Below are 17,884 nucleotides of genomic sequence, written 5' to 3' on the forward strand. Positions count from 1 at the left end.
CAGGACAACTGAAAAGATCCTATTTGAAGGCGACGCAGGCCAAACTAGACTCCAGCAAAAAGTGTCAAACAGCGCCCTCTGCTGTCAGGCAAGAGCAGAAACCATAAAAAGCTTACAGCACCTGGTATTCCCAGGCGGTCTCCCATCCAAGTACTAACCAGGCCCGCCCCTGCTTAGCTTCCGAGATCGGACGAGATCGGGCGTTTTCAGGGTAGTATGGCCGTAAGCTGCCAGGTCAACTGAAAAGATCCTATTTGAAGGTGACGCAGGCCAAACTAGACTACAGCAAAAAGTGTCAAACAGCGCCCTCTGCTGTCAGGCAAGAGCAGAAACCATAAAAAGCTTACAGCACCTGGTATTCACAGGCGGTCTCCCATCCAAGTACTAACCAGGCCGGCCCTGCTTAGCTTCCGAGATCGTACGAGATCGGGCGTTTTCAGGGTAGTATGGCCTAAGCTGCCAGGTCAACTGAAAAGATCCTATTTGAAGGTGACACAGGCCAAACTAGACTACAGCAAAAAGTGTCAAACAGCGCCCTCTGCTGTCAGGCAAGAGCAGAAACCATAAAAAGCTTACAGCACCTGGTATTCACAGGCGGTCTCCCATCCAAGTACAAACCAGGCCCGCCCCTGCTTAGCTTCCGAGATTTGGCGTTTTCAGGGTAGTATGGCCGTAAGCTGCCAGGACAACTGAAAAGATCTTATTTGATGGCGACGCAGGCCAAACTAGATCAAGCAAAAAGTGTCAAACAGCGCCCTCTGCTGTCAGGCTACAGCAGAAACCATAAAAAGCTTACAGCACCTGGTATTCCCAGGCGGTCTCCCATCCAAGTACTAACCAGGCCCGCCCCTGCTTAGCTTCCGAGATCGGACGAGATCGGGCGTTTTCAGGGTAGTATGGCCGTAAGCTGCCAGGTCAACTGAAAAGATCCTATTTGAAGGTGACGCAGGCCAAACTAGACTCCAGCAAAACATGTCAAACAGCGCCCTCTGCTGTCAGGCAATAGCAGAAACCATGAAAAGCTTACAGCACCTGGTATTCCCAGGCGGTCTCCCATCCAAGTACTAACCAGGCCCGCCCCTGCTTAGCTTCCGAGATCGGACGAGATCAGGCGTTTTCAGGGTGGTATGGCTGTAAGCTGCCAGGACAACTGAAAAGATCTTATTTGAAGGCGATGCAGGCCAAACTAGATCCAGCAAAAAGTGTCAAACAGCGCCCTCTGCTGTCAGGCTAGAGCAGAAACCATAAAAAGCTTACAGCACCTGGTATTCCCAGGCGGTCTCCCATCCAAGTACTAACCAGGCCCTCCCCTGCTTAGCTTCCGAGATCAGGCGTTTTCAGGGTAGTGTGGCCGTAAGCTGCCAGGGCAACTGTAAAGATCCTATTTGAAGGCGACGCATGCCAAACTAGACTCCAGCAAAAAGTGTCAAACAGCGCCCTCTGCTGTCAGGCAAGAGCAGAAACCATAAAAAGCTTACAGCACCTGGTATTCCCAGGCGGTCTCCCATCCAATTACTAACCAGTCCCGCCCCTGCTTAGCTTCCGAGATCGGACGAGATCGGGCATTTTCAGGGTAGTATGGCCGTAAGCTGCCAGGTCAACTGAAAAGATCCTATTTGAAGGTGACGCAGGCCAAACTAGACTACAGCAAAAAGTGTCAAACAGCGCCCTCTGCTGTCAGGCAAGAGCAGAAACCATAAAAAGCTTACAGCACCTGGTATTCACAGGCGGTCTCGCATCCAAGTACTAACCAGGCCCGGCCCTGCTTAGCTTCCGAGATCGTACGAGATCGGGCGTTTTCAGGGTAGTATGGCCTAAGCTGCCAGGTCAACTGAAAAGATCCTATTTGAAGGTGACACAGGCCAAACTAGACTACAGCAAAAAGTGTCAAACAGCGCCCTCTGCTGTCAGGCAAGAGCAGAAACCATAAAAAGCTTACAGCACCTGGTATTCACAGGCGGTCTCCCATCCAAGTACAAACCAGGCCCGCCCCTGCTTAGCTTCCGAGATTGGGCGTTTTCAGGGTAGTATGGCCGTAAGCTGCCAGGACAACTGAAAAGATCTTATTTGAAGGCGACGCAGGCCAAACTAGATCAAGCAAAAAGTGTCAAACAGCGCCCTCTGCTGTCAGGCTACAGCAGAAACCATAAAAAGCTTACAGCACCTGGTATTCCCAGGCGGTCTCCCATCCAAGTACTAACCAGGCCCGCCCCTGCTTATCTTCCGAGATCGGACGAGATCGGGCGTTTTCAGGGTAGTATGGCCGTAAGCTGCCAGGTCAACTGAAAAGATCCTATTTGAAGGTGACGCAGGCCAAACTAGACTCCAGCAAAACATGTCAAACAGCGCCCTCTGCTGTCAGGCAAGAGCAGAAACCATGAAAAGCTTACAGCACCTGGTATTCCCAGGCGGTCTCCCATCCAAGTACTAACCAGGCCCGCCCCTGCTTAGCTTCCGAGATCGGACGAGATCAGGCGTTTTCAGGGTGGTATGGCCGTAAGCTGCCAGGACAACTGAAAAGATCTTATTTGAAGGCGATGCAGGCCAAACTAGATCCAGCAAAAAGTGTCAAACAGCGCCCTCTGCTGTCAGGCTAGAGCAGAAACCATAAAAAGCTTACAGCACCTGGTATTCCCAGGCGGTCTCCCATCCAAGTACTAACCAGGCCCTCCCCTGCTTAGCTTCCGAGATCAGGCGTTTTCAGGGTAGTGTGGCCGTAAGCTGCCAGGGCAACTGTAAAGATCCTATTTGAAGGCGACGCAGGCCAAACTAGACTCCAGCAAAAAGTGTCAAACAGCGCCCTCTGCTGTCAGGCAAGAGCAGAAACCATAAAAAGCTTACAGCACCTGGTATTCCCAGGCGGTCTCCCATCCAAGTACTAACCAGGCCCGCCCCTGCTTAGCTTCCGAGATCGGACGAGATCGGGCGTTTTCAGGGTAGTATGGCCGTAAGCTGCCACATCAACTGAAAAGATCCTATTTGAAGGCGACGCAGGCCAAACTAGACTCCAGCAAAAAGTGTCAAACAGCGCCCTCTGCTGTCAGGCAAGAGCAGAAACCATAAAAAGCTTACAGCACCTGGTATTCCCAGGCGGTCTCCCATCCAAGTACTAACCAGGCCCGCCCCTGCTTAGCTTCCGAGATCGGACGAGATCGGGCGTTTTCAGGGTAGTATGGCCGTAAGCTGCCAGGACAACTGAAAAGATCCTATTTGAAGGCGACGCAGGCCAAACTAGACTCCAGCAAAAAGTGTCAAACAGCGCCCTCTGCTGTCAGGCAAGAGCAGAAACCATAAAAAGCTTACAGCACCTGGTATTCCCAGGCGGTCTCCCATCCAAGTACTAACCAGGCCCGCCCCTGCTTAGCTTCCGAGATTGGACGAGATCGGGCGTTTTCAGGGTAGTATGGCCGTAAGCTGCCAGGACAACTGAAAAGATCCTATTTGAAGGCGACGCAGGCCAAACTAGACTCCAGCAAAAAGTGTCAAACAGCGCCCTCTGCTGTCAGGCAAGAGCAGAAACCATAAAAAGCTTACAGCACCTGGTATTCCCAGGCGGTCTCCCATCCAAGTACTAACCAGGCCCGCCCCTGCTTAGCTTCCGAGATCGGACGAGATCGGGCGTTTTCAGGGTAGTATGGCCGTAAGCTGCCAGGTCAACTGAAAAGATCCTATTTGAAGGTGACGCAGGCCAAACTAGACTACAGCAAAAAGTGTCAAACAGCGCCCTCTGCTGTCAGGCAAGAGCAGAAACCATAAAAAGCTTACAGCACCTGGTATTCACAGGCGGTCTCCCATCCAAGTACTAACCAGGCCGGCCCTGCTTAGCTTCCGAGATCGTACGAGATCGGGCGTTTTCAGGGTAGTATGGCCTAAGCTGCCAGGTCAACTGAAAAGATCCTATTTGAAGGTGACACAGGCCAAACTAGACTACAGCAAAAAGTGTCAAACAGCGCCCTCTGCTGTCAGGCAAGAGCAGAAACCATAAAAAGCTTACAGCACCTGGTATTCACAGGCGGTCTCCCATCCAAGTACAAACCAGGCCCGCCCCTGCTTAGCTTCCGAGATTTGGCGTTTTCAGGGTAGTATGGCCGTAAGCTGCCAGGTCAACTGAAAAGATCCTATTTGAAGGTGACGCAGGCCAAACTAGACTCCAGCAAAACATGTCAAACAGCGCCCTCTGCTGTCAGGCAATAGCAGAAACCATGAAAAGCTTACAGCACCTGGTATTCCCAGGCGGTCTCCCATCCAAGTACTAACCAGGCCCGCCCCTGCTTAGCTTCCGAGATCGGACGAGATCAGGCGTTTTCAGGGTGGTATGGCTGTAAGCTGCCAGGACAACTGAAAAGATCTTATTTGAAGGCGATGCAGGCCAAACTAGATCCAGCAAAAAGTGTCAAACAGCGCCCTCTGCTGTCAGGCTAGAGCAGAAACCATAAAAAGCTTACAGCACCTGGTATTCCCAGGCGGTCTCCCATCCAAGTACTAACCAGGCCCTCCCCTGCTTAGCTTCCGAGATCAGGCGTTTTCAGGGTAGTGTGGCCGTAAGCTGCCAGGGCAACTGTAAAGATCCTATTTGAAGGCGACGCATGCCAAACTAGACTCCAGCAAAAAGTGTCAAACAGCGCCCTCTGCTGTCAGGCAAGAGCAGAAACCATAAAAAGCTTACAGCACCTGGTATTCCCAGGCGGTCTCCCATCCAATTACTAACCAGTCCCGCCCCTGCTTAGCTTCCGAGATCGGACGAGATCGGGCGTTTTCAGGGTAGTATGGCCGTAAGCTGCCACATCAACTGAAAAGATCCTATTTGAAGGCGACGCAGGCCAAACTAGACTCCAGCAAAAAGTGTCAAACAGCGCCCTCTGCTGTCAGGCAAGAGCAGAAACCATAAAAAGCTTACAGCACCTGGTATTCCCAGGCGGTCTCCCATCCAAGTACTAACCAGGCCCGCCCCTGCTTAGCTTCCGAGATCGGACGAGATCGGGCGTTTTCAGGGTAGTATGGCCGTAAGCTGCCAGGACAACTGAAAAGATCCTATTTGAAGGCGACGCAGGCCAAACTGGACTCCAGCAAAAAGTGTCAAACAGCGTCCTCTGCTGTCAGGCAAGAGCAGAAACCATAAAAAGCTTACAGCACCTGGTATTCACAGGCGGTCTCCCATCCAAGTACTAACCAGGCCCGGCCCTGCTTAGCTTCCGAGATCGTACGAGATCGGGCGTTTTCAGGGTAGTATGGCCTAAGCTGCGAGGTCAACTGAAAAGATCCTATTTGAAGGTGACGCAGGCCAAACTAGACGACAGCAAAAAGTGTCAAACAGCGCCCTCTGCTGTCAGGCAAGAGCAGAAACCATAAAAAGCTTACAGCACCTGGTATTCACAGGCGGTCTCCCATCCAAGTACTAACCAGGCCCGCCCCTGCTTAGCTTCCGAGATCGGGTGTTTTCAGGGTAGTATGGCCGTAAGCTGCCAGGACAACTGAAAAGATCCTATTTGAAGAAGACGCAGGCCAAACTAGACTCCAGCAAAAAGTGTCAAACAGCCCCCTCTGCTGTCAGGCAAGAGCAGAAACCATAAAAAGCTTACAGCACCTGGTAATCCCAGGCGGTCTCCCATCCAAGTACTAACCAGGTCCGCCCCTGCTTAGCTTCCGAGATCGGACGAGATCGGGCGTTTTCAGGGTAGTATGGCCGTAAGCTGCCAGGTCAACTGAAAAGATCCTATTTGAAGGTGACGCAGGCCAAACTAGACTACAGCAAAAAGTGTCAAACAGCGCCCTCTGCTGTCAGGCAAGAGCAGAAACCATAAAAAGCTTACAGCACCTGGTATTCACAGGCTGTCTCCCATCCAAGTACTAACCAGGCCCGGCCCTGCTTAGCTTCCGAGATCGTACGAGATCGGGCGTTTTCAGGGTAGTATGGCCTAAGCTGCCAGGTCAACTGAAAAGATCCTATTTGAAGGTGACACAGGCCAAACTAGACTACAGCAAAAAGTGTCAAACAGCGCCCTCTGCTGTCAGGCAAGAGCAGAAACCATAAAAAGCTTACAGCACCTGGTATTCACAGGCGGTCTCCCATCCAAGTACAAACCAGGCCCGCCCCTGCTTAGCTTCCGAGATTGGGCGTTTTCAGGGTATTATGGCCGTAAGCTGCCAGGACAACTGAAAAGATCTTATTTGAAGGCGACGCAGGCCAAACTAGATCAAGCAAAAAGTGTCAAACAGCGCCCTCTGCTGTCAGGCTACAGCAGAAACCATAAAAAGCTTACAGCACCTGGTATTCCCAGGCGGTCTCCCATCCAAGTACTAACCAGGCCCGCCCCTGCTTAGCTTCCGAGATCGGACGAGATCGGGCGTTTTCAGGGTAGTATGGCCGTAAGCTGCCAGGTCAACTGAAAAGATCCTATTTGACGGTGACGCAGGCCAAACTAGACTCCAGCAAAACATGTCAAACAGCGCCCTCTGCTGTCAGGCAAGAGCAGAAACCATGAAAAGCTTACGGCACCTGGTATTCCCAGGCGGTCTCCCATCCAAGTACTAACCAGGCCCGCCCCTGCTTAGCTTCCGAGATCGGACGAGATCGGGCGTTTTCAGGGTAGTATGGCCGTAAGCTGCCACATCAACTGAAAAGATCCTATTTGAAGGCGACGCAGGCCAAACTAGACTCCAGCAAAAAGTGTCAAACAGTGCCCTCTGCTGTAAGGCAAGAGCAGAAACCATAAAAAGCTTACAGCACCTGGTATTCCCAGGCGGTCTCCCATCCAAGTACTAACCAGGCCCGCCCCTGCTTAGCTTCCGAGATCGGACGAGATCGGGCGTTTTCAGGGTAGTATGGCCGTAAGCTGCCAGGACAACTGAAAAGATCCTATTTGAAGGCGACGCAGGCCAAACTAGACTCCAGCAAAAAGTGTCAAACAGCGCCCTCTGCTGTCAGGCAAGAGCAGAAACCATAAAAAGCTTACAGCACCTGGTATTCCCAGGCGGTCTCCCATCCAAGTACTAACCAGGCCCGCCCCTGCTTAGCTTCCGAGATCGGACGAGATCGGGCGTTTTCAGGGTAGTATGGCCGTAAGCTGCCAGGTCAACTGAAAAGATCTTATTTGAAGGCGACGCAGGCCAAACTAGATCCAGCAAAAAGTGTCAAACAGCGCCCTCTGCTGTCAGGCTAGAGCAGAAACCATAAAAAGCTTACAGCACCTGGTATTCCCAGGCGGTCTCCCATCCAAGTACTAACCAGGCCCGCCCCTGCTTAGCTTCCGAGATCGGACGAGATCGGGCGTTTTCAGGGTAGTATGGCCGTAAGCTGCCAGGACAACTGAAAAGATCTTATTTGAAGGCGACGCAGGCCAAACTAGATCCAGCAAAAAGTGTCAAACAGCGCCCTCTGCTGTCAGGCTAGAGCAGAAACCATAAAAAGCTTACAGCACCTGGTATTCCCAGGCGGTCTCCCATCCAAGTACTAACCAGGCCCGCCCCTGCTTAGCTTCCGAGATCGGACGAGATTGGGCGTTTTCAGGGTATTATGGCCGTAAGCTGCCAGGACAACTGAAAAGATCTTATTTGAAGGCGACGCAGGCCAAACTAGATCAAGCAAAAAGTGTCAAACAGCGCCCTCTGCTGTCAGGCTACAGCAGAAACCATAAAAAGCTTACAGCACCTGGTATTCCCAGGCGGTCTCCCATCCAAGTACTAACCAGGCCCGCCCCTGCTTAGCTTCCGAGATCGGACGAGATCGGGCGTTTTCAGGGTAGTATGGCCGTAAGCTGCCAGGTCAACTGAAAAGATCCTATTTGACGGTGACGCAGGCCAAACTAGACTCCAGCAAAACATGTCAAACAGCGCCCTCTGCTGTCAGGCAAGAGCAGAAACCATGAAAAGCTTACGGCACCTGGTATTCCCAGGCGGTCTCCCATCCAAGTACTAACCAGGCCCGCCCCTGCTTAGCTTCCGAGATCGGACGAGATCGGGCGTTTTCAGGGTAGTATGGCCGTAAGCTGCCACATCAACTGAAAAGATCCTATTTGAAGGCGACGCAGGCCAAACTAGAGTCCAGCAAAAAGTGTCAAACAGCGCCCTCTGCTGTAAGGCAAGAGCAGAAACCATAAAAAGCTTACAGCACCTGGTATTCCCAGGCGGTCTCCCATCCAAGTACTAACCAGGCCCGCCCCTGCTTAGCTTCCGAGATCGGACGAGATCGGGCGTTTTCAGGGTAGTATGGCCGTAAGCTGCCAGGACAACTGAAAAGATCCTATTTGAAGGCGACGCAGGCCAAACTAGACTCCAGCAAAAAGTGTCAAACAGCGCCCTCTGCTGTCAGGCAAGAGCAGAAACCATAAAAAGCTTACAGCACCTGGTATTCCCAGGCGGTCTCCCATCCACGTACTAACCAGGCCCGCCCCTGCTTAGCTTCCGAGATCGGACGAGATCGGGCGTTTTCAGGGTAGTATGGCCGTAAGCTGCCAGGTCAACTGAAAAGATCTTATTTGAAGGCGACGCAGGCCAAACTAGATCCAGCAAAAAGTGTCAAACAGCGCCCTCTGCTGTCAGGCTAGAGCAGAAACCATAAAAAGCTTACAGCACCTGGTATTCCCAGGCGGTCTCCCATCCAAGTACTAACCAGGCCCGCCCCTGCTTAGCTTCCGAGATCGGACGAGATCGGGCGTTTTCAGGGTAGTATGGCCGTAAGCTGCCAGGACAACTGAAAAGATCTTATTTGAAGGCGACGCAGGCCAAACTAGATCCAGCAAAAAGTGTCAAACAGCGCCCTCTGCTGTCAGGCTAGAGCAGAAACCATAAAAAGCTTACAGCACCTGGTATTCCCAGGCGGTCTCCCATCCAAGTACTAACCAGGCCCGCCCCTGCTTAGCTTCCGAGATCGGACGAGATCGGGCGTTTTCAGGGTAGTATGGCCGTAAGCTGCCAGGTCAACTGAAAAGATCCTATTTGAAGGTGACGCAGGCCAAACTAGACTACAGCAAAAAGTGTCAAACAGCGCCCTCTGCTGTCAGGCAAGAGCAGAAACCATAAAAAGCTTACAGCACCTGGTATTCACAGGCGGTCTCCCATCCAAGTACTAACCAGGCCCGCCCCTGCTTAGCTTCCGAGATCGGACGAGATCGGGCGTTTTCAGGGTAGTATGGCCGTAAGCTGCCAGGACAACTGAAAAGATCTTATTTGAAGGCGACGCAGGCCAAACTAGATCCAGCAAAAAGTGTCAAACAGCGCCCTCTGCTGTCAGGCTAGAGCAGAAACCATAAAAAGCTTACAGCACCTGGTATTCCCAGGCGGTCTCCCATCCAAGTACTAACCAGGCCCGCCCCTGCTTAGCTTCCGAGATCGGACGAGATCGGGCGTTTTCAGGGTAGTATGGCCGTAAGCTGCCAGGTCAACTGAAAAGATCCTATTTGAAGGTGACGCAGGCCAAACTCGACTACAGCAAAAAGTGTCAAACAGCGCCCTCTGCTGTCAGGCAAGATCAGAAACCATAAAAAGCTTACAGCACCTGGTATTCACAGGCGGTCTCCCATCCAAGTACTAACCAGGCCCGCCCCTGCTTAGCTTCCGAGATCGGGCGTTTTCAGGGTAGTATGGCCGTAAGCTGCCAGGACAACTGAAAAGATCCTATTTGAAGAAGACGCAGGCCAAACTAGACTCCAGCAAAAAGTGTCAAACAGCGCCCTCTGCTGTCAGGCAAGAGCAGAAACCATAAAAAGCTTACAGCACCTGGTAATCCCAGGCGGTCTCCCATCCAAGTACTAACCAGGACCGCCCCTGCTTAGCTTCCGAGATCGGACGAGATCGGGCGTTTTCAGGGTAGTATGGCCAAAAGCTGCCAAGGCAACTGAAAAGATTCTATTTGAAGGCGACGCAGGACAAACTAGACTCCAGCAAAACATGTCAAACAGCGCCCTCTGCTGTCAGGCAAGAGCAGAAACCATGAGAAGCTTACAGCACCTAGTATTCCCAGGCGGTCTCCCATCCAAGTACTAACCAGGCCCGCCCCTGCTTAGCTTCCGAGATCGGACGAGATCGGGCGTTTTCAGGGTAGTATGGCCGTAAGCTGCCAGGGCAACTGAAAAGATCCTATTTGAAGAAGACGCAGGCCAAACTAGACTCCAGCAAAAAGTGTCAAACAGCGCCCTCTGCTGTCAGGCAAGAGCAGAAACCATGAAAAGCTTACAGCACCTGGTATTCCCAGGCGGTCTCCCATACAAGTACTAACCAGGCCCGCCCCTGCTTAGCTTCCGAGATCGGACGAGATCAGGCGTTTTGAGGGTGGTATGGCCGTAAGCTGCCAGGACAACTGAAAAGATCTTATTTGAAGGCGACGCAGGCCAAACTAGATCCAGCAAAAAGTGTCAAACAGCGCCCTCTGCTGTCAGGCTAGAGCAGAAACCATAAAAAGCTTACAGCACCTGGTATTCCCAGGCGGTCTCCCATCCAAGTACTAACCAGGCCCTCTCCTGCTTAGCTTCCGAGATCAGGCGTTTTCAGGGCAGTGTGGCCGTAAGCTGCCAGGGCGACTGTAAAGATCCTATTTGAAGGCGACGCAGGCCAAACTAGACTCCAGCAAAAAGTGTCAAACAGCGCACTCTGCTGTCAGGCAAGAGCAGAAACCATAAAAAGCTTACAGCACCTGGTATTCCCAGGCGGTCTCCCATCCAAGTACTAACCAGGCCCGCCCCTGCTTAGCTTCCGAGATCGGGCGTTTTCAGGGTAGTATGGCCGTAAGCTGCCAGGTCAACTGAAAAGATCCTATTTGAAGGTGACGCAGGCCAAACTAGACTACAGCAAAAAGTGTCAAACAGCGCCCTCTGCTGTCAGGCAAGAGCAGAAACCATAAAAAGCTTACAGCACCTGGTATTCACAGGCGGTCTCCCATCCAAGTACTAACCAGGCCCGGCCCTGCTTAGCTTCCGAGATCGTACGAGATCGGGCGTTTTCAGGGTAGTATGGCCTAAGCTGCGAGGTCAACTGAAAAGATCCTATTTGAAGGTGACGCAGGCCAAACTAGACTACAGCAAAAAGTGTCAAACAGCGCCCTCTGCTGTCAGGCAAGAGCAGAAACCATAAAAAGCTTACAGCACCTGGTATTCACAGGCGGTCTCCCATCCAAGTACTAACCAGGCCCGTCCCTGCTTAGCTTCCGAGATCGGGCGTTTTCAGGGTAGTATGGCCGAAAGCTGCCAGGACAACTGAAAAGATCCTATTTGAAGAAGACGCAGGCCAAACTAGACTCCAGCAAAAAGTGTCAAACAGCGCCCTCTGCTGTCAGGCAAGAACAGAAACCATAAAAAGCTTACAGCACCTGGTAATCCCAGGCGGTCTCCCATCCAAGTACTAACCAGGACCGCCCCTGCTTAGCTTCCGAGATCGGACGAGATCGGGCGTTTTCAGGGTAGTATGGCCGTAAGCTGCCAGGTCAACTGAAAAGATCCTATTTGAAGGTGACGCAGGCCAAACTAGACTTCAGCAAGAAGTGTCAAACAGCGCCCTCTGCTGTCAGGCAAGAGCAGAAACCATAAAAAGCTTACAGCACCTGGTATTCACAGGCGGTCTCCCCTCCAAGTACTAACCAGGCCCGGCCCTGCTTAGCTTCCGAGATCGTACGAGATTGGGCGTTTTCAGGGTAGTATGGCCTAAGCTGCCAGGTCAACTGAAAAGATCCTATTTGAAGGTGACACAGGCCAAACTAGACTACAGCAAAAAGTGTCAAACAGCGCCATCTGCTGTCAGGCAAGAGCAGAAACCATAAAAAGCTTACAGCACCTGGTATTCACAGGCGGTCTCCCATCCAAGTACAAACCAGGCCCGCCCCTGCTTAACTTCCGAGATTGGGCGTTTTCAGGGTAGTATGGCCGTAAGCTGCCAGGACAACTGAAAAGATCTTATTTGAAGGCGACGCAGGCCAAACTAGATCAAGCAAAAAGTGTCAAACAGCGCCCTCTGCTGTCAGGCTACAGCAGAAACCATAAAAAGCTTACAGCACCTGGTATTCCCAGGCGGTCTCCCATCCAAGTACTAACCAGGCCCGCCCCTGCTTAGCTTCCGAGATCGGACGAGATCGGGCGTTTTCAGGGTAGTATGGCCGTAAGCTGCCAGGTCAACTGAAAAGATCCTATTTGACGGTGACACAGGCCAAACTAGACTCCAGCAAAACATGTCAAACAGCGCCCTCTGCTGTCAGGCAAGAGCAGAAACCATGAAAAGCTTACGGCACCTGGTATTCCCAGGCGGTCTCCCATCCAAGTACTAACCAGGCCCGCCCCTGCTTAGCTTCCGAGATCGGACGAGATCGGGCGTTTTCAGGGTAGTATGGCCGTAAGCTGCCACATCAACTGAAAAGATCCTATTTGAAGGCGACGCAGGCCAAACTAGACTCCAGCAAAAAGTGTCAAACAGCGCCCTCTGCTGTCAGGCAAGAGCAGAAACCATAAAAAGCTTACAGCACCTGGTATTCCCAGGCGGTCTCCCATCCAAGTACTAACCAGGCCCGCCCCTGCTTAGCTTCCGAGATCGGACGAGATCGGGCGTTTTCAGGGTAGTATGGCCGTAAGCTGCCAGGACAACTGAAAAGATCCTATTTGAAGGCGACGCAGGCCAAACTAGACTCCAGCAAAAAGTGTCAAACAGCGCCCTCTGCTGTCAGGCAAGAGCAGAAACCATAAAAAGCTTACAGCACCTGGTATTCCCAGGCGGTCTCCCATCCAAGTACTAACCAGGCCCGCCCCTGCTTAGCTTCCGAGATCGGACGAGATCGGGCGTTTTCAGGGTAGTATGGCCGTAAGCTGCCAGGTCAACTGAAAAGATCTTATTTGAAGGCGACGCAGGCCAAACTAGATCCAGCAAAAAGTGTCAAACAGCGCCCTCTGCTGTCAGGCTAGAGCAGAAACCATAAAAAGCTTACAGCACCTGGTATTCCCAGGCGGTCTCCCATCCAAGTACTAACCAGGCCCGCCCCTGCTTAGCTTCCGAGATCGGACGAGATCGGGCGTTTTCAGGGTAGTATGGCCGTAAGCTGCCAGGGCAACTGAAAAGATCCTATTTGAAGAAGACGCAGGCCAAAACTAGACTCCAGCAAAAAGTGTCAAACAGCGCCCTCTGCTGTCAGGCAAGAGCAGAAACCATGAAAAGCTTACAGCACCTGGTATTCCCAGGCGGTCTCCCATCCAAGTACTAACCAGGCCCGCCCCTGCTTAGCTTCCGAGATCGGGCGTTTTCAGGGTGGTATGGCCGTAAGCTGCCAGGACAGCTGAAAAGATCTTATTTGAAGGCGACGCAGGCCAAACTAGATCAAGCAAAAAGTGTCAAACAGCGCCCTCTGCTGTCAGGCTAGAGCAGAAACCATAAAAAGCTTACAGCACCTGGTATTCCCAGGCGGTCTCCCATCCAAGTACTAACCAGGCCCGCCCCTGCTTAGCTTCCGAGATCGGACGAGATCGGGCGTTTTCAGGGTAGTATGGCCGTAAGCTGCCAGGTCAACTGAAAAGATCCTATTTGAAGGTGACGCAGGCCAAACTAGACTCCAGCAAAACATGTCAAACAGCGCCCTCTGCTGTCAGGCAAGAGCAGAAACCATGAAAAGCTTACAGCACCTGGTATTCCCAGGCGGTCTCCCATCCAAGTACTAACCAGTCCCTCCCCTGCTTAGCTTCCGAGATCGGACGAGATCGGGCGTTTTCAGGGTAGTATGGCCGTAAGCTGCCAGGGCAACTGAAAAGATCCTATTTGAAGAAGACGCAGGCCAAACTAGACTCCAGCAAAAAGTGTCAAACAGCGCCCTCTGCTGTCAGGCAAGAGCAGAAACCATGAAAAGCTTACAGCACCTGGTATTCCCAGGCGGTCTCCCATCCAAGTACTAACCAGGCCCGCCCCTGCTTAGCTTCCGAGATCGGACGAGATCAGGCGTTTTCAGGGTGGTATGGCCGTAAGCTGCCAGGACAACTGAAAAGATCTTATTTGAAGGCGACGCAGGCCAAACTAGATCCAGCAAAAAGTGTCAAACAGCGCCCTCTGCTGTCAGGCTAGAGCAGAAACCATAAAAAGCTTACAGCACCTGGTATTCCCAGGCGGTCTCCCATCCAAGTACTAACCAGGCCCTCCCCTGCTTAGCTTCCGAGATCAGGCGTTTTCAGGGTAGTGTGGCCGTAAGCTGCCAGGGCAACTGTAAAGATCCTATTTGAAGGCGACGCAGGCCAAACTAGACTCCAGCAAAAAGTGTCAAACAGCGCCCTCTGCTGTCAGGCAAGAGCAGAAACCATAAAAAGCTTACAGCACCTGGTATTCCCAGGCGGTCTCCCATCCAAGTACAAACCAGGCCCGCCCCTGCTTAGCTTCCGAGATCGGACGAGATCGGGCGTTTTCAGGGTAGTATGGCCGTAAGCTGCCACATCAACTGAAAAGATCCTATTTGAAGGCGACGCAGGCCAAACTAGACTCCAGCAAAAAGTGTCAAACAGTGCCCTCTGCTGTCAGGCAAGAGCAGAAACCATAAAAAGCTTACAGCACCTGGTATTCCCAGGCGGTCTCCCATCCAAGTACTAACCAGGCCCGCCCCTGCTTAGCTTCCGAGATCGGACGAGATCGGGCGTTTTCAGGGTAGTATGGCCGTAAGCTGCCAGGTCAACTGAAAAGATCCTATTTGAAGGTGACGCAGGCCAAACTAGACTACAGCAAAAAGTGTCAAACAGCGCCCTCTGCTGTCAGGCAAGAGCAGAAACCATAAAAAGCTTACAGCACCTGGTATTCACAGGCGGTCTCCCATCCAAGTACTAACCAGGCCCGGCCCTGCTTAGCTTCTGAGATCGTACGAGATCGGGCGTTTTCAGGGTAGTATGGCCTAAGCTGCGAGGTCAACTGAAAAGATCCTATTTGAAGGCGACGCAGGCCAAACTAGAGTACAGCAAAAAGTGTCAAACAGCGCCCTCTGCTGTCAGGCAAGAGCAGAAACCATAAAAAGCTTACGGCACCTGGTATTCACAGGCGGTCTCCCATCCAAGTACTAACCAGGCCCGCCCCTGCTTAGCTTCCGAGATCGGGCGTTTTCAGGGTAGTATGGCCGTAAGCTGCCAGGTCAACTGAAAAGATCCTATTTGAAGGTGACGCAGGCCAAACTAGACTCCAGCAAAACATGTCAAACAGCGCCCTCTGCTGTCAGGCAAGAGCAGAAACCATGAAAAGCTTACAGCACCTGGTATTCACAGGCGGTCTCCCATCCAAGTACTAACCAGGCCCGCCCCTGCTTAGCTTCCGAGATCGGACGAGATCAGGCGTTTTCAGGGTGGTATGGCCGTAAGCTGCCAGGACAACTGAAAAGATCTTATTTGAAGGCGATGCAGGCCAAACTAGATCCAGCAAAAAGTGTCAAACAGCGCCCTCTGCTGTCAGGCTAGAGCAGAAACCATAAAAAGCTTACAGCACCTGGTATTCCCAGGCGGTCTCCCATCCAAGTACTAACCAGGCCCTCCCCTGCTTAGCTTCCGAGATCAGGCGTTTTCAGGGTAGTGTGGCCGTAAGCTGCCAGGGCAACTGTAAAGATCCTATTTGAAGGCGACGCAGGCCAAACTAGACTCCAGCAAAAAGTGTCAAACAGCGCCCTCTGCTGTCAGGCAAGAGCAGAAACCATAAAAAGCTTACAGCACCTGGTATTCCCAGGCGGTCTCCCATCCAAGTACTAACCAGGCCCGCCCCTGCTTAGCTTCCGAGATCGGACGAGATCGGGCGTTTTCAGGGTAGTATGGCCGTAAGCTGCCACATCAACTGAAAAGATCCTATTTGAAGGCGACGCAGGCCAAACTAGACTCCAGCAAAAAGTGTCAAACAGCGCCCTCTGCTGTCAGGCAAGAGCAGAAACCATAAAAAGCTTACAGCACCTGGTATTCCCAGGCGGTCTCCCATCCAAGTACTAACCAGGCCCGCCCCTGCTTAGCTTCCGAGATCGGACGAGATCGGGCGTTTTCAGGGTAGTATGGCCGTAAGCTGCCAGGACAACTGAAAAGATCCTATTTGAAGGCGACGCAGGCCAAACTAGACTCCAGCAAAAAGTGTCAAACAGCGCCCTCTGCTGTCAGGCAAGAGCAGAAACCATAAAAAGCTTACAGCACCTGGTATTCCCAGGCGGTCTCCCATCCAAGTACTAACCAGGCCCGCCCCTGCTTAGCTTCCGAGATCGGACGAGATCGGGCGTTTTCAGGGTAGTATGGCCGTAAGCTGCCAGGTCAACTGAAAAGATCCTATTTGAAGGTGACGCAGGCCAAACTAGACTACAGCAAAAAGTGTCAAACAGCGCCCTCTGCTGTCAGGCAAGAGCAGAAACCATAAAAAGCTTACAGCACCTGGTATTCACAGGCGGTCTCCCATCCAAGTACTAACCAGGCCGGCCCTGCTTAGCTTCCGAGATCGTACGAGATCGGGCGTTTTCAGGGTAGTATGGCCTAAGCTGCCAGGTCAACTGAAAAGATCCTATTTGAAGGTGACACAGGCCAAACTAGACTACAGCAAAAAGTGTCAAACAGCGCCCTCTGCTGTCAGGCAAGAGCAGAAACCATAAAAAGCTTACAGCACCTGGTATTCACAGGCGGTCTCCCATCCAAGTACAAACCAGGCCCGCCCCTGCTTAGCTTCCGAGATTTGGCGTTTTCAGGGTAGTATGGCCGTAAGCTGCCAGGACAACTGAAAAGATCTTATTTGAAGGCGACGCAGGCCAAACTAGATCAAGCAAAAAGTGTCAAACAGCGCCCTCTGCTGTCAGGCTACAGCAGAAACCATAAAAAGCTTACATCACCTGGTATTCCCAGGCGGTCTCCCATCCAAGTACTAACCAGGCCCGCCCCTGCTTAGCTTCCGAGATCGGACGAGATCGGGCGTTTTCAGGGTAGTATGGCCGTAAGCTGCCAGGTCAACTGAAAAGATCCTATTTGAAGGTGACGCAGGCCAAACTAGACTCCAGCAAAACATGTCAAACAGCGCCCTCTGCTGTCAGGCAATAGCAGAAACCATGAAAAGCTTACAGCACCTGGTATTCCCAGGCGGTCTCCCATCCAAGTACTAACCAGGCCCGCCCCTGCTTAGCTTCCGAGATCGGACGAGATCGGGCGTTTTCAGGGTAGTATGGCCGTAAGCTGCCAGGACAACTGAAAAGATCTTATTTGAAGGCGACGCAGGCCAAACTAGATCCAGCAAAAAGTGTCAAACAGCGCCCTCTGCTGTCAGGCTAGAGCAGAAACCATAAAAAGCTTACAGCACCTGGTATTCCCAGGCGGTCTCCCATCCAAGTACTAACCAGGCCCGCCCCTGCTTAGCTTCCGAGATCGGACGAGATCGGGCGTTTTCAGGGTAGTATGGCCGTAAGCTGCCAGGTCAACTGAAAAGATCCTATTTGAAGGTGACGCAGGCCAAACTCGACTACAGCAAAAAGTGTCAAACAGCGCCCTCTGCTGTCAGGCAAGATCAGAAACCATAAAAAGCTTACAGCACCTGGTATTCACAGGCGGTCTCCCATCCAAGTACTAACCAGGCCCGCCCCTGCTTAGCTTCCGAGATCGGGCGTTTTCAGGGTAGTATGGCCGTAAGCTGCCAGGACAACTGAAAAGATCCTATTTGAAGAAGACGCAGGCCAAACTAGACTCCAGCAAAAAGTGTCAAACAGCGCCCTCTGCTGTCAGGCAAGAGCAGAAACCATAAAAAGCTTACAGCACCTGGTAATCCCAGGCGGTCTCCCATCCAAGTACTAACCAGGACCGCCCCTGCTTAGCTTCCGAGATCGGACGAGATCGGGCGTTTTCAGGGTAGTATGGCCAAAAGCTGCCAAGGCAACTGAAAAGATTCTATTTGAAGGCGACGCAGGACAAACTAGACTCCAGCAAAACATGTTAAACAGCGCCCTCTGCTGTCA

At 52.2% G+C, this 17,884-nt stretch overlaps 52 non-coding genes and 26 pseudogenes across 52 annotated transcripts; all 78 read right to left on the reverse strand.

Annotated features, from left to right (window-relative positions):
• Positions 1-109: 109 nt before the first annotated feature.
• On the reverse strand, positions 110-228 carry LOC131115177 (5S ribosomal RNA). The gene has a single exon (XR_009122463.1). It is a non-coding gene; the product is annotated as a 5S ribosomal RNA (ribosomal RNA).
• Positions 229-340: 112 nt separating this feature from the next.
• LOC131113045 (5S ribosomal RNA) lies at positions 341-457 on the reverse strand (annotated as a pseudogene).
• Positions 458-569: 112 nt separating this feature from the next.
• On the reverse strand, positions 570-678 carry LOC131114182 (5S ribosomal RNA; annotated as a pseudogene).
• A 111-nt stretch (positions 679-789) lies between these two features.
• On the reverse strand, positions 790-908 carry LOC131115178 (5S ribosomal RNA). The gene has a single exon (XR_009122464.1). It is a non-coding gene; the product is annotated as a 5S ribosomal RNA (ribosomal RNA).
• Positions 909-1,020: 112 nt separating this feature from the next.
• Positions 1,021-1,139, reverse strand: LOC131115231 (5S ribosomal RNA). The gene has a single exon (XR_009122516.1). It is a non-coding gene; the product is annotated as a 5S ribosomal RNA (ribosomal RNA).
• A 111-nt stretch (positions 1,140-1,250) lies between these two features.
• On the reverse strand, positions 1,251-1,359 carry LOC131112884 (5S ribosomal RNA; annotated as a pseudogene).
• Positions 1,360-1,471: 112 nt separating this feature from the next.
• On the reverse strand, positions 1,472-1,590 carry LOC131118863 (5S ribosomal RNA). Its single transcript, XR_009126003.1, has one exon. It is a non-coding gene; the product is annotated as a 5S ribosomal RNA (ribosomal RNA).
• Positions 1,591-1,702: 112 nt separating this feature from the next.
• LOC131112705 (5S ribosomal RNA) lies at positions 1,703-1,820 on the reverse strand (annotated as a pseudogene).
• Positions 1,821-1,932: 112 nt separating this feature from the next.
• LOC131113944 (5S ribosomal RNA) lies at positions 1,933-2,041 on the reverse strand (annotated as a pseudogene).
• Positions 2,042-2,152: 111 nt separating this feature from the next.
• LOC131115343 (5S ribosomal RNA) lies at positions 2,153-2,271 on the reverse strand. The gene has a single exon (XR_009122624.1). It is a non-coding gene; the product is annotated as a 5S ribosomal RNA (ribosomal RNA).
• Positions 2,272-2,383: 112 nt separating this feature from the next.
• On the reverse strand, positions 2,384-2,502 carry LOC131114244 (5S ribosomal RNA). The gene has a single exon (XR_009121583.1). It is a non-coding gene; the product is annotated as a 5S ribosomal RNA (ribosomal RNA).
• A 111-nt stretch (positions 2,503-2,613) lies between these two features.
• On the reverse strand, positions 2,614-2,722 carry LOC131112885 (5S ribosomal RNA; annotated as a pseudogene).
• A 112-nt stretch (positions 2,723-2,834) lies between these two features.
• Positions 2,835-2,953, reverse strand: LOC131115180 (5S ribosomal RNA). The gene has a single exon (XR_009122466.1). It is a non-coding gene; the product is annotated as a 5S ribosomal RNA (ribosomal RNA).
• A 112-nt stretch (positions 2,954-3,065) lies between these two features.
• Positions 3,066-3,184, reverse strand: LOC131115181 (5S ribosomal RNA). Its single transcript, XR_009122467.1, has one exon. It is a non-coding gene; the product is annotated as a 5S ribosomal RNA (ribosomal RNA).
• A 112-nt stretch (positions 3,185-3,296) lies between these two features.
• On the reverse strand, positions 3,297-3,415 carry LOC131116814 (5S ribosomal RNA). The gene has a single exon (XR_009124051.1). It is a non-coding gene; the product is annotated as a 5S ribosomal RNA (ribosomal RNA).
• Positions 3,416-3,527: 112 nt separating this feature from the next.
• Positions 3,528-3,646, reverse strand: LOC131115182 (5S ribosomal RNA). The gene has a single exon (XR_009122468.1). It is a non-coding gene; the product is annotated as a 5S ribosomal RNA (ribosomal RNA).
• Positions 3,647-3,758: 112 nt separating this feature from the next.
• LOC131113047 (5S ribosomal RNA) lies at positions 3,759-3,875 on the reverse strand (annotated as a pseudogene).
• Positions 3,876-3,987: 112 nt separating this feature from the next.
• Positions 3,988-4,096, reverse strand: LOC131114183 (5S ribosomal RNA; annotated as a pseudogene).
• A 112-nt stretch (positions 4,097-4,208) lies between these two features.
• Positions 4,209-4,327, reverse strand: LOC131115232 (5S ribosomal RNA). The gene has a single exon (XR_009122517.1). It is a non-coding gene; the product is annotated as a 5S ribosomal RNA (ribosomal RNA).
• Positions 4,328-4,438: 111 nt separating this feature from the next.
• On the reverse strand, positions 4,439-4,547 carry LOC131112886 (5S ribosomal RNA; annotated as a pseudogene).
• A 112-nt stretch (positions 4,548-4,659) lies between these two features.
• On the reverse strand, positions 4,660-4,778 carry LOC131118649 (5S ribosomal RNA). Its single transcript, XR_009125809.1, has one exon. It is a non-coding gene; the product is annotated as a 5S ribosomal RNA (ribosomal RNA).
• A 112-nt stretch (positions 4,779-4,890) lies between these two features.
• On the reverse strand, positions 4,891-5,009 carry LOC131115183 (5S ribosomal RNA). The gene has a single exon (XR_009122469.1). It is a non-coding gene; the product is annotated as a 5S ribosomal RNA (ribosomal RNA).
• A 112-nt stretch (positions 5,010-5,121) lies between these two features.
• LOC131111476 (5S ribosomal RNA) lies at positions 5,122-5,239 on the reverse strand. Its single transcript, XR_009121187.1, has one exon. It is a non-coding gene; the product is annotated as a 5S ribosomal RNA (ribosomal RNA).
• Positions 5,240-5,351: 112 nt separating this feature from the next.
• LOC131112011 (5S ribosomal RNA) lies at positions 5,352-5,460 on the reverse strand (annotated as a pseudogene).
• Positions 5,461-5,572: 112 nt separating this feature from the next.
• On the reverse strand, positions 5,573-5,691 carry LOC131117712 (5S ribosomal RNA). The gene has a single exon (XR_009124922.1). It is a non-coding gene; the product is annotated as a 5S ribosomal RNA (ribosomal RNA).
• A 112-nt stretch (positions 5,692-5,803) lies between these two features.
• LOC131112715 (5S ribosomal RNA) lies at positions 5,804-5,921 on the reverse strand (annotated as a pseudogene).
• A 112-nt stretch (positions 5,922-6,033) lies between these two features.
• LOC131114207 (5S ribosomal RNA) lies at positions 6,034-6,142 on the reverse strand (annotated as a pseudogene).
• A 111-nt stretch (positions 6,143-6,253) lies between these two features.
• Positions 6,254-6,372, reverse strand: LOC131115184 (5S ribosomal RNA). The gene has a single exon (XR_009122470.1). It is a non-coding gene; the product is annotated as a 5S ribosomal RNA (ribosomal RNA).
• Positions 6,373-6,484: 112 nt separating this feature from the next.
• On the reverse strand, positions 6,485-6,603 carry LOC131118134 (5S ribosomal RNA). The gene has a single exon (XR_009125303.1). It is a non-coding gene; the product is annotated as a 5S ribosomal RNA (ribosomal RNA).
• A 112-nt stretch (positions 6,604-6,715) lies between these two features.
• Positions 6,716-6,834, reverse strand: LOC131115185 (5S ribosomal RNA). Its single transcript, XR_009122471.1, has one exon. It is a non-coding gene; the product is annotated as a 5S ribosomal RNA (ribosomal RNA).
• Positions 6,835-6,946: 112 nt separating this feature from the next.
• LOC131115186 (5S ribosomal RNA) lies at positions 6,947-7,065 on the reverse strand. Its single transcript, XR_009122472.1, has one exon. It is a non-coding gene; the product is annotated as a 5S ribosomal RNA (ribosomal RNA).
• A 111-nt stretch (positions 7,066-7,176) lies between these two features.
• Positions 7,177-7,295, reverse strand: LOC131115187 (5S ribosomal RNA). Its single transcript, XR_009122473.1, has one exon. It is a non-coding gene; the product is annotated as a 5S ribosomal RNA (ribosomal RNA).
• A 111-nt stretch (positions 7,296-7,406) lies between these two features.
• LOC131118521 (5S ribosomal RNA) lies at positions 7,407-7,525 on the reverse strand. The gene has a single exon (XR_009125702.1). It is a non-coding gene; the product is annotated as a 5S ribosomal RNA (ribosomal RNA).
• Positions 7,526-7,636: 111 nt separating this feature from the next.
• LOC131115188 (5S ribosomal RNA) lies at positions 7,637-7,755 on the reverse strand. Its single transcript, XR_009122474.1, has one exon. It is a non-coding gene; the product is annotated as a 5S ribosomal RNA (ribosomal RNA).
• A 112-nt stretch (positions 7,756-7,867) lies between these two features.
• LOC131118146 (5S ribosomal RNA) lies at positions 7,868-7,986 on the reverse strand. Its single transcript, XR_009125314.1, has one exon. It is a non-coding gene; the product is annotated as a 5S ribosomal RNA (ribosomal RNA).
• Positions 7,987-8,098: 112 nt separating this feature from the next.
• LOC131115190 (5S ribosomal RNA) lies at positions 8,099-8,217 on the reverse strand. The gene has a single exon (XR_009122475.1). It is a non-coding gene; the product is annotated as a 5S ribosomal RNA (ribosomal RNA).
• Positions 8,218-8,329: 112 nt separating this feature from the next.
• Positions 8,330-8,448, reverse strand: LOC131116246 (5S ribosomal RNA). The gene has a single exon (XR_009123502.1). It is a non-coding gene; the product is annotated as a 5S ribosomal RNA (ribosomal RNA).
• A 111-nt stretch (positions 8,449-8,559) lies between these two features.
• LOC131115192 (5S ribosomal RNA) lies at positions 8,560-8,678 on the reverse strand. The gene has a single exon (XR_009122477.1). It is a non-coding gene; the product is annotated as a 5S ribosomal RNA (ribosomal RNA).
• A 111-nt stretch (positions 8,679-8,789) lies between these two features.
• Positions 8,790-8,908, reverse strand: LOC131115193 (5S ribosomal RNA). The gene has a single exon (XR_009122478.1). It is a non-coding gene; the product is annotated as a 5S ribosomal RNA (ribosomal RNA).
• A 112-nt stretch (positions 8,909-9,020) lies between these two features.
• On the reverse strand, positions 9,021-9,139 carry LOC131115719 (5S ribosomal RNA). The gene has a single exon (XR_009122991.1). It is a non-coding gene; the product is annotated as a 5S ribosomal RNA (ribosomal RNA).
• A 111-nt stretch (positions 9,140-9,250) lies between these two features.
• On the reverse strand, positions 9,251-9,369 carry LOC131115194 (5S ribosomal RNA). The gene has a single exon (XR_009122479.1). It is a non-coding gene; the product is annotated as a 5S ribosomal RNA (ribosomal RNA).
• A 112-nt stretch (positions 9,370-9,481) lies between these two features.
• Positions 9,482-9,590, reverse strand: LOC131112358 (5S ribosomal RNA; annotated as a pseudogene).
• A 112-nt stretch (positions 9,591-9,702) lies between these two features.
• On the reverse strand, positions 9,703-9,821 carry LOC131118998 (5S ribosomal RNA). The gene has a single exon (XR_009126137.1). It is a non-coding gene; the product is annotated as a 5S ribosomal RNA (ribosomal RNA).
• A 112-nt stretch (positions 9,822-9,933) lies between these two features.
• LOC131116014 (5S ribosomal RNA) lies at positions 9,934-10,052 on the reverse strand. The gene has a single exon (XR_009123280.1). It is a non-coding gene; the product is annotated as a 5S ribosomal RNA (ribosomal RNA).
• A 112-nt stretch (positions 10,053-10,164) lies between these two features.
• LOC131117518 (5S ribosomal RNA) lies at positions 10,165-10,283 on the reverse strand. Its single transcript, XR_009124732.1, has one exon. It is a non-coding gene; the product is annotated as a 5S ribosomal RNA (ribosomal RNA).
• Positions 10,284-10,394: 111 nt separating this feature from the next.
• On the reverse strand, positions 10,395-10,503 carry LOC131113899 (5S ribosomal RNA; annotated as a pseudogene).
• A 112-nt stretch (positions 10,504-10,615) lies between these two features.
• LOC131111997 (5S ribosomal RNA) lies at positions 10,616-10,724 on the reverse strand (annotated as a pseudogene).
• A 112-nt stretch (positions 10,725-10,836) lies between these two features.
• Positions 10,837-10,954, reverse strand: LOC131111477 (5S ribosomal RNA). The gene has a single exon (XR_009121189.1). It is a non-coding gene; the product is annotated as a 5S ribosomal RNA (ribosomal RNA).
• A 112-nt stretch (positions 10,955-11,066) lies between these two features.
• LOC131112923 (5S ribosomal RNA) lies at positions 11,067-11,175 on the reverse strand (annotated as a pseudogene).
• A 112-nt stretch (positions 11,176-11,287) lies between these two features.
• LOC131118308 (5S ribosomal RNA) lies at positions 11,288-11,406 on the reverse strand. The gene has a single exon (XR_009125473.1). It is a non-coding gene; the product is annotated as a 5S ribosomal RNA (ribosomal RNA).
• A 112-nt stretch (positions 11,407-11,518) lies between these two features.
• Positions 11,519-11,636, reverse strand: LOC131113710 (5S ribosomal RNA; annotated as a pseudogene).
• A 112-nt stretch (positions 11,637-11,748) lies between these two features.
• On the reverse strand, positions 11,749-11,857 carry LOC131113877 (5S ribosomal RNA; annotated as a pseudogene).
• A 111-nt stretch (positions 11,858-11,968) lies between these two features.
• LOC131115195 (5S ribosomal RNA) lies at positions 11,969-12,087 on the reverse strand. The gene has a single exon (XR_009122480.1). It is a non-coding gene; the product is annotated as a 5S ribosomal RNA (ribosomal RNA).
• A 112-nt stretch (positions 12,088-12,199) lies between these two features.
• On the reverse strand, positions 12,200-12,318 carry LOC131118158 (5S ribosomal RNA). Its single transcript, XR_009125325.1, has one exon. It is a non-coding gene; the product is annotated as a 5S ribosomal RNA (ribosomal RNA).
• A 112-nt stretch (positions 12,319-12,430) lies between these two features.
• LOC131115196 (5S ribosomal RNA) lies at positions 12,431-12,549 on the reverse strand. The gene has a single exon (XR_009122481.1). It is a non-coding gene; the product is annotated as a 5S ribosomal RNA (ribosomal RNA).
• Positions 12,550-12,661: 112 nt separating this feature from the next.
• LOC131115197 (5S ribosomal RNA) lies at positions 12,662-12,780 on the reverse strand. The gene has a single exon (XR_009122482.1). It is a non-coding gene; the product is annotated as a 5S ribosomal RNA (ribosomal RNA).
• Positions 12,781-12,891: 111 nt separating this feature from the next.
• On the reverse strand, positions 12,892-13,010 carry LOC131115198 (5S ribosomal RNA). Its single transcript, XR_009122483.1, has one exon. It is a non-coding gene; the product is annotated as a 5S ribosomal RNA (ribosomal RNA).
• Positions 13,011-13,123: 113 nt separating this feature from the next.
• On the reverse strand, positions 13,124-13,232 carry LOC131119007 (5S ribosomal RNA; annotated as a pseudogene).
• A 111-nt stretch (positions 13,233-13,343) lies between these two features.
• Positions 13,344-13,462, reverse strand: LOC131115199 (5S ribosomal RNA). Its single transcript, XR_009122484.1, has one exon. It is a non-coding gene; the product is annotated as a 5S ribosomal RNA (ribosomal RNA).
• Positions 13,463-13,574: 112 nt separating this feature from the next.
• LOC131116858 (5S ribosomal RNA) lies at positions 13,575-13,693 on the reverse strand. The gene has a single exon (XR_009124093.1). It is a non-coding gene; the product is annotated as a 5S ribosomal RNA (ribosomal RNA).
• Positions 13,694-13,805: 112 nt separating this feature from the next.
• LOC131114256 (5S ribosomal RNA) lies at positions 13,806-13,924 on the reverse strand. Its single transcript, XR_009121584.1, has one exon. It is a non-coding gene; the product is annotated as a 5S ribosomal RNA (ribosomal RNA).
• A 111-nt stretch (positions 13,925-14,035) lies between these two features.
• Positions 14,036-14,144, reverse strand: LOC131112887 (5S ribosomal RNA; annotated as a pseudogene).
• Positions 14,145-14,256: 112 nt separating this feature from the next.
• LOC131115798 (5S ribosomal RNA) lies at positions 14,257-14,375 on the reverse strand. Its single transcript, XR_009123068.1, has one exon. It is a non-coding gene; the product is annotated as a 5S ribosomal RNA (ribosomal RNA).
• Positions 14,376-14,487: 112 nt separating this feature from the next.
• Positions 14,488-14,606, reverse strand: LOC131115200 (5S ribosomal RNA). Its single transcript, XR_009122485.1, has one exon. It is a non-coding gene; the product is annotated as a 5S ribosomal RNA (ribosomal RNA).
• A 112-nt stretch (positions 14,607-14,718) lies between these two features.
• Positions 14,719-14,836, reverse strand: LOC131112107 (5S ribosomal RNA; annotated as a pseudogene).
• A 112-nt stretch (positions 14,837-14,948) lies between these two features.
• On the reverse strand, positions 14,949-15,057 carry LOC131112081 (5S ribosomal RNA; annotated as a pseudogene).
• Positions 15,058-15,169: 112 nt separating this feature from the next.
• LOC131115699 (5S ribosomal RNA) lies at positions 15,170-15,288 on the reverse strand. Its single transcript, XR_009122973.1, has one exon. It is a non-coding gene; the product is annotated as a 5S ribosomal RNA (ribosomal RNA).
• A 111-nt stretch (positions 15,289-15,399) lies between these two features.
• Positions 15,400-15,508, reverse strand: LOC131112889 (5S ribosomal RNA; annotated as a pseudogene).
• A 112-nt stretch (positions 15,509-15,620) lies between these two features.
• On the reverse strand, positions 15,621-15,739 carry LOC131115201 (5S ribosomal RNA). Its single transcript, XR_009122486.1, has one exon. It is a non-coding gene; the product is annotated as a 5S ribosomal RNA (ribosomal RNA).
• Positions 15,740-15,851: 112 nt separating this feature from the next.
• On the reverse strand, positions 15,852-15,970 carry LOC131115203 (5S ribosomal RNA). The gene has a single exon (XR_009122488.1). It is a non-coding gene; the product is annotated as a 5S ribosomal RNA (ribosomal RNA).
• Positions 15,971-16,082: 112 nt separating this feature from the next.
• LOC131115204 (5S ribosomal RNA) lies at positions 16,083-16,201 on the reverse strand. The gene has a single exon (XR_009122489.1). It is a non-coding gene; the product is annotated as a 5S ribosomal RNA (ribosomal RNA).
• Positions 16,202-16,313: 112 nt separating this feature from the next.
• LOC131113048 (5S ribosomal RNA) lies at positions 16,314-16,430 on the reverse strand (annotated as a pseudogene).
• Positions 16,431-16,542: 112 nt separating this feature from the next.
• LOC131114184 (5S ribosomal RNA) lies at positions 16,543-16,651 on the reverse strand (annotated as a pseudogene).
• Positions 16,652-16,762: 111 nt separating this feature from the next.
• Positions 16,763-16,881, reverse strand: LOC131116401 (5S ribosomal RNA). The gene has a single exon (XR_009123650.1). It is a non-coding gene; the product is annotated as a 5S ribosomal RNA (ribosomal RNA).
• Positions 16,882-16,993: 112 nt separating this feature from the next.
• On the reverse strand, positions 16,994-17,112 carry LOC131115205 (5S ribosomal RNA). Its single transcript, XR_009122490.1, has one exon. It is a non-coding gene; the product is annotated as a 5S ribosomal RNA (ribosomal RNA).
• Positions 17,113-17,223: 111 nt separating this feature from the next.
• On the reverse strand, positions 17,224-17,342 carry LOC131115206 (5S ribosomal RNA). Its single transcript, XR_009122491.1, has one exon. It is a non-coding gene; the product is annotated as a 5S ribosomal RNA (ribosomal RNA).
• Positions 17,343-17,454: 112 nt separating this feature from the next.
• On the reverse strand, positions 17,455-17,563 carry LOC131112359 (5S ribosomal RNA; annotated as a pseudogene).
• A 112-nt stretch (positions 17,564-17,675) lies between these two features.
• Positions 17,676-17,794, reverse strand: LOC131118999 (5S ribosomal RNA). The gene has a single exon (XR_009126138.1). It is a non-coding gene; the product is annotated as a 5S ribosomal RNA (ribosomal RNA).
• Between the last annotated feature and the right edge of the window lie 90 nt (positions 17,795-17,884).

Source organism: Doryrhamphus excisus, unplaced genomic scaffold, assembly GCF_030265055.1.
Source record: "Doryrhamphus excisus isolate RoL2022-K1 unplaced genomic scaffold, RoL_Dexc_1.0 HiC_scaffold_25, whole genome shotgun sequence".
Classification (NCBI taxonomy): Eukaryota; Metazoa; Chordata; class Actinopteri; order Syngnathiformes; family Syngnathidae; genus Doryrhamphus; species Doryrhamphus excisus.